Genomic DNA, 6,578 nt, shown 5'->3' with positions numbered 1-6,578 from the left:
ATTTTTTACATTTAAGTTAACACCATCTCCTTGCCAGGACAACACTCCATTGGTTTAAAATCAGAGATAGCTTTGCATTTGTCATGTCAATGAGGAAGATGTCAGATGTCAAGAGTCAAGATGTATTTATGGGAGATTCGCTCTGGAGATTGCTGAAGATGTTGAATCTAGTTGAGGACACACCCTTGGACTATAGACTGCTAGTACTGGTATCCACTATCAGAAGATTGCTTCCAGAGTTCTTTCAAGAGCTGTGCTCCCAGGTGACAGAGCAAGTTAAAGTCTTTGGGAGAGGCTTGGCTAGGGGCCAGCTCTGGCTACCTTTGATCGTAACATAGTTTGAGGGAGCTTATAGACAAGATGCTTAGCTGAATAGAAATCTGCTGTCCCATACTTTGCCAGCTCTGAAGGGGACTCAGAGAGCAGGTGGGAATTTCTATCTCCCATTAGCAAAGGAGAAGGTTTAGATTTCCTGTGATTTAGTCTGCACATGGCTGTACAGCAGAAGCAGAAAACTGCCATACTCACAGTAACTTCATATAATGTCTTTTATTGATGTTGTCTGCGTTATGCATAATACAAACTGCTCTATGCATGTGGTCTGTAAAAACACCCTGAAAATGCAACACTGCTTGACACTGAGGCAGCTGCAGGAAGGGACCGAGAAGTTTGACTCTAATTAAAATACTTTATTCATAATCTATGATTATATGAAGTGTGTTCCACACTGGAGAATTTCAAGAGTTTTGTATAAAAACACTATCAGTGAGATATTGCATAAGCCACAAATTTTATAACTGCTACACAGAAATTGTGTTGTGCAACCATGAAAGGGTTAATAGCTTACTGGAGTTGAAGAATTGTTCTTAATGGGTGCAAAACTCCATCTGCTTTCACACTGTGAACAGAGAAAATTATGGAACTATCTATCTATCCTACCCATTTCCTTCTCCTCTGATGCACTAAAATAGCATCTAAAGAAAGCACAAGCCAGCACATGGTTTTCTATATTACGCAAACTGAACTTTTCAAATCCAAGAAGGATGTCAGCAAAAGTTGTCAGTCTTGTACACGGATCATTACCAGTTTTGAAAGGTGAGACTCCGAACTTGCAAATTGTAGGTTACCTTCTTCTCTCTCTGTCTCTCCCCATTCCTTCCTTTACTTCTTCCCTGCTCCTTTTTTCCTTTTTTTTTTTTTTAATTTTCCTTTCTCATTTCTTCTTTTTTTCTTCTTTTCCCTTCTTTTTTCTTCCTTTCCCTCTCTTCTTCCTTTCCCACTCCCTCCCTCCCCTCCCCCCCCCCGCCCATTAACAGTGTTTGACAAAGGACAATTGTTCAGAGAAGTTATCTAGAAGAGTGGAACATTATTTTGCCATTTGTTATGCATTCAAGCAAGTACTATGATAAACAAAGTACTTTTATTCTGTTTACCTCTGCTGAGCTAAATATTAAAAGCTATCAAATGTTTGAGGCTTAGCTACACATGCTTGGAATGCTTATGTTGTGTAGCTTTAGTACATAAGCTTGCCACTCTGTATCTGCCTTGCTGGCTACACTCATGATGTGCACAGATGAAGATGGATATCACATAGTATGAATTATATATTCAGGGTGAAGCACAATTCATCTCAGTGATGCAGGGTCTAGGCCAAGCCTCTTAGTCTGATAAATCCCAGTGCATCACATGTTAAAAAGGCACCTACAATAAAGAAGTTTTGGTCCTAGAAGTCCAACTTCTGTATTTTAATGTAAGCTATGGACTTGATTTTTTTATTTTTATATTTTTTTATTATTATTTTTAACGTGTTTATGCATCCAAAGGTCAAAGGAATCTCTAGAATCTGCTTGCCTGCTTAGTGCTGGAAATATTATTCTCTTAATCTATTTAGATTGGTTCATAATTAAGACATCTCTGAACGTCCCTATGTCTCTGATCTTCTCTGGGGCGTGGGACCAAAATTCTGCTACAGCAAGATGCCCTAACCCTTAACTCGCCGGGGGCAAAGGTCTCTCCCCACTCCTTGGAGGGTTAAAAGTGGGAGAAGGCAGAAGAGTGATCTGGTGCCAGCTGCCAGACCCAGGCATTCCCCTCACAGCTCACTGTCCTTGGTAGTGATTTACAGCTATCCTTTTTGGGCTCATTAATTTTTCTTTCCTGCCTACACAGTTTGTCAGGGGGAAAATACATCATGTAGTCTGGTAACTTCTGGCTCTCTTCTGGGATGTAAAAACTGTGGGTTCAAACCACTCAGCATAAGAGAAGTTTTCTTGCATCCTGTCTTGTTAGAGTATATTGGAGAATGGAGACAGAAATCGCTAAGTGAATGAAGCAGGTTTCACAAAAATGCCCTGCAGCACTCTTGGGTTGATGCCTAAGAACAGAATTCCAGGCACATGCTTTGCTCAATTCTTTCTTTTGGGTGGTTTTGTTGTATTAGCTTGCTGGTTCTCCAGTCCTCACGTGGTAAGTATTTTATCCTCATGCTTTGAAGAGCTTTAAGAACTTATAACAGCAACACATGAGCTTTAGACTCAAGTTTCTACACCTGTCTCAGGGATGTGGCAGAACCTGAGGCTATTCATCAAAGAATGAATACATGAAATGGCTAGAAGTGATTCTGCCAGCCATCCTGGTGGGTCTGCTCCAGCACCCTGACCTAAATTGATACACTCTGACTTCAAGAAGAACTGAATCAAGTACTGCTGCAACCAGGGGCTGTTTTGCATAGGTATGTGCATCACTTTTTGATTTTCTAATGATGGATCAAGCATTTAGAAACTGCTAGAAGAATTTATCAGAAAGGAGAATTTATCTTAATTGCTTTAATAACGCTAAAAGATTTTCCCCATTTTTAAATTCTTTTAGAGGTTTGTTAAATTATCCTCACCAAGCACCCTTCTGCACAGTATTTATCAGACGTTGAGATATTGTAACAACAGCAACAACAAGAAAAGGTTTAGAAATCTCAGGCACTTTTATTGCAAGACAACCTTTTTTCACACACTGCAGTTTCGTATCCTGTTAATTTATCACTAAAAACATGATGGACTGTTCAGCATTTGGGAAATATTTCTTTCAAAAATAGTGAATCATTCTTGTAAAGAAATGTCATACAGTAATTGAACATTGCAAAAGAACAGTAACATACAACAGCTTCCTAGAACACAAGGCAAATGTATTAAGGAATAGCACTTATGAAGAGTTTGGCAATTGTTAAAAAACAGAGATAATCAAATTAACTTTGCACAGATAAAGAACTAAGCTGATAACTTTATTATTTATCACCAAGAGTGGCACAGCAATGTGAAATCTGTGCAGACCTGACCACCAAGGCACTTCCCCAGCCCCAAGGAGCTCTGTGGCAGCAGTGTGTTACCATAGGCAGCTAGTTCCCAAATGCAGGCTGCTAGCACATGGGATAGGAGAGGGGATTTCTGTTTGTCTAAGGGTAAGGGATCGCTGACCGTGGAAGCAGCCTTTAGGTCATGCCAAACTTCACAAAAGATACAACTGTCTTTAGATTGTTGTCATTAGTATGGGAACTGGTATCTACACCTAATAAAAAAAGTTGAAAGAAGCAGCCAGGTTATATGGTGGTTTTTTTTCACTCCACTTTTCCTGAGCTGCTGAGCTGCTTTGCTCCTTAGTCAGGCCTCAGGCTAGGCTGTTTGTCTTTAAACTAGCAAGACCCTTACAGTAAACAAGCCCAGGTACTTCATTTTAAAAGTACATAAGGGAGTTTACACTGCAAGATTGTCCGATGTCCGTAGTAACTGAACAGTGCAGAAGCTTTTTCCAAAGTGTGTGTGTTCTGTGCTTGCTGATGATCTAAAAACACATCTTCCAAAAGTGAAGTGAAACTATATTAGATAAAACACACCTATAGAAAAGGAGAACAGAGACAACTTCCCTAATGAAGCACATAACAAAGGCTCCATTTAGTTTAGCAGGAATGAAACTATAAATAAATAGTAAGTCATAAATATTACTTATATACTAATACAGTAGCCTAATTAGACTAATCTAAGACATAGAAAAATACATAAATTAATATGATAATTATGTGCAAAGCAATTTACAAATAGTTGATATAGTCATCATATATTAATCAACGCTTAAAATAATTATAGATTAATTTCTAACACTTGCTGCAACACTGACAAAGTCTGGACCAAGCAGTGAATCTAAAAGCAACTAACAAAGAGCTTCTTTTCTACTTGCAGCCAGCACGGTGCTCTGTGCCTGCACTCAGAGCCAAATCCACCCACTGGGTACCCAGACAGCCAACCACTCTGAGCATCTCTTATTCCTCCATCTCAACACTCTCTCCAGTGAGGAATTTCTATCAATATTAATCTCTGCGCTACAGAGATAATAATTTTGATTAAAACAGATTCTTAAAGGTTGAAAAATAGTTAGCAATAATGACAGCTCAGTTCAAAGATTGTCTTACCTTTTCCTTACACTTCTGGAAAAACAAGAAAAATCCGAGTGAAAGACTACCTTTCCACTACTGCCAACTAATTTATTCATGACTGCTCTGCCTACAGCATACAATGTAAAAACTAATTCTTGCTCATTTCATTTCTGTCACTAGTTTGTCATATTGTGACAGCTATATGCTGGTCACTGACAGTTGGTGTATAACTCTGCATTTAATTTTGGTAAATTATAAACACATATGATGCAACAAAAAGATTTAACTTTCTTTATAAATTCCTTCCTTCTCTCTTTGCATATCATTCACTGCTTACACAAACTGTACTGAAAAGTTTTTAAAGTGAGTTCTTCATTAAATAATTTAAATCTTACTTTCTTGTTTACTACGCTACTTCAGTTTTTGTCTGATTCTGAAAAAAAAAAAAAACTTAGATTGGGGGAAATTCTGTGATCCGCAGTATGTGGGAATTCAGTTTCTCACATGAGCTTTTCTTAACATATTGTCTATGGTCCTCTGAATAAGCCAAAAATTACAGCAAAGGAAAAGCTGAGAATTATCCAGTTTCAGTTTATGTTGATAACTGTGTCACTTACAGAGTTGACAAATTCTACAGGGTTTTTGAAAATAGTTCAAAATTAATATTTTCATCTATAAGGATATTCAACTTGAAGAGCTATATTGACATCAAAGCAGGATTTCACTGTGCAGTGCATTCATGGGTCTCTGTGAGCCTCAATGTCATATTTGAGGCTAAGGGTACAACTGTCGGTTCTGTGCTGTGAACATTAATAAAAACAGGGATAGCTCATAATCATTTAACAAATTTCCTCTTGCTGAGTAACAGTTGTCACAAGATTAAAATTCCATCATTTTCATAGAAGACCACATCACAATGAGAGTAGTAAATGTAAAGCCACAAGGAGGACTTTCCTCTATGTTCATATTTCATTAAAAATAAAAAAAACAGTTTTTCACATAGAACATAATCTTTCCCAAATAAAAAGTAGGAATTTAAATATAGTCTACTAAAATGAATACAACATGTTTGTTCATTTGTTTATAGAAAAAAAAGTCACCAAAGGGACAGAAAAGCACTGGAGGACATTACCCAGGGAAGCTGTGCACTATCCATCCATTTTCAAGTTGTAACGAAAAAAATCCCCAAACAAAATGGTCCGAATTCAGTGCTCATCTTGCTTTGGGCAAGAGGCTGGAGGAGATGGTTGTCTGAGATCCCTTCCACTGGAAATAATCTGATGCATTGTTCCAATGCTCTTGAATAATCTGGAAATTGACACAACTGGAACCTCTAAGTAAGGGCACTCTCCCAGCTGGTTTTCCTCTCTGTGCCTGGAGAATCAAGGACATAATCTAAGAGCTCCTTGTTTCTGTGCTTCACTTCCTTCTGCACAGACAAAGTAAGGCCTCTGTCTTGGATAAGCTATTTGTATGCACATTCTCCTATAGTATCTGCTGAGTTATGTATGTCATTTAGCCAAGTGTTGCATATCTGTAACCATAATCATTACTGCAGTGGATCAGTTAACATTTGTATAGTCATAGTTCCTGATTGGTCTAATCACTGACATAGCTCCATTTTTGCTAGACACCGTACAAAGAATACAAAAAAAAAGGAAAAGGAAGAAGATAGCCATCCTAAAGAAACTGCAGCCTCAGTCAGGTTGACAAAGTGTGGTGCCACGTACAGATAGCAATTATTATGTAGAACTATTATCATTAATAAAAAGTATTTCCTTACTCTAATAATCCATCGCAGTAAATCTGCAACTAGTAGCTAATGGAAAAAAACTATAGAAAACATAATTCTATGCACTGTATTCTGGCCTTATAGATTTCATAACTGATCTCTCTATCCTAAAAATGCACTATCAAAAATAAATGTAGTAAAAATGGATAATTTATATTATCTGTAAAAGACAGATTAAGGTTTACATCCATCACTGATGTACCCCAAGGGATGACTCAAATCAATATGTGGAGATACGGAGATTTGGTTCAGGCTATTAAGTAAACACTCTTTATTAATTGCCATGGGTCCTCCTAAGAGGTGAAAAAAACAGTGACAAAGTCCTTACTGTAAAAAATGTATAACAGTGATATAAAACATTATTAT

Source organism: Meleagris gallopavo, chromosome 1 (assembly GCF_000146605.3).
Source record: "Meleagris gallopavo isolate NT-WF06-2002-E0010 breed Aviagen turkey brand Nicholas breeding stock chromosome 1, Turkey_5.1, whole genome shotgun sequence".
NCBI classification, from domain to species: domain Eukaryota; kingdom Metazoa; phylum Chordata; class Aves; order Galliformes; family Phasianidae; genus Meleagris; species Meleagris gallopavo.
This window is presented reverse-complemented; position numbering follows the sequence as displayed.